The sequence below is a fragment of the Seriola lalandi genome, unplaced genomic scaffold (genome assembly GCF_002814215.2).
Source record: "Seriola lalandi dorsalis isolate HSWRI2012SDOR001 ecotype SW California unplaced genomic scaffold, Sedor1 jcf7180002054969, whole genome shotgun sequence".
NCBI lineage: Eukaryota > Metazoa > Chordata > Actinopteri > Carangiformes > Carangidae > Seriola > Seriola lalandi.
The window spans coordinates 933,670-934,242 of NW_019525520.1; the positions used below are offsets into that span (position 1 = coordinate 933,670).

At 37.5% G+C, this 573-nt stretch overlaps 1 protein-coding gene across 1 annotated transcript in view; it reads right to left on the reverse strand.

The window, feature by feature from the left end:
• The window catches only part of amdhd2 (amidohydrolase domain containing 2), an 8,322-nt gene that overhangs the window by 5,106 nt on the left and 2,643 nt on the right, over positions 1 to 573 (reverse strand). The gene's annotated exons all lie outside the window — the stretch shown is intronic.

The window sequence follows — 573 nt, forward strand, 5'->3', positions numbered from 1 at the left end:
CCTGTTCCATCAGTTCCTTCAGTCACATGTTCACATCTGCTCCTCAGACTGATCTTATATTGATCTAAAACCTGCTGCTCCTCCACAGAGACTCCACTCCTCTTCTCTCTGTGAAGACATTTCTTTATCACTAACATGTCACAGTCACAGGTCAACATCTCTGTTCTGATTGGTCGCCAACCTCAAGAGGGCGGGGCTTCACTAACATGAGCCGGCCTGTCTAGTCCTAAAGTTTCATTCATCAAGTCAAATTAAATTCTGAATAAAAAAACTGCCTCTTAATTTTAGTCTATTACATTATGTGTATTCATATCTTGTTAAGCTGTTATGAAATATATTTTCTAACAAATATCTTAAATCATTAAATCCCTTTTAGATATTTCTGTGTGATGAATGTGACGTTTTTGTGAATCTTTCAGGAGCTGATAATGTATTGAATCTTGATTCTGTATTGATCCTATCAGCTCTTTGGTATCTGGCCACTTAAAGCTGGAGTGCAGGACTTTTACATATAAAGGAACGTGTGTGAAATCCAAACCTTTGTTAAATGAGTTCTCACAGAGCTGATTAACC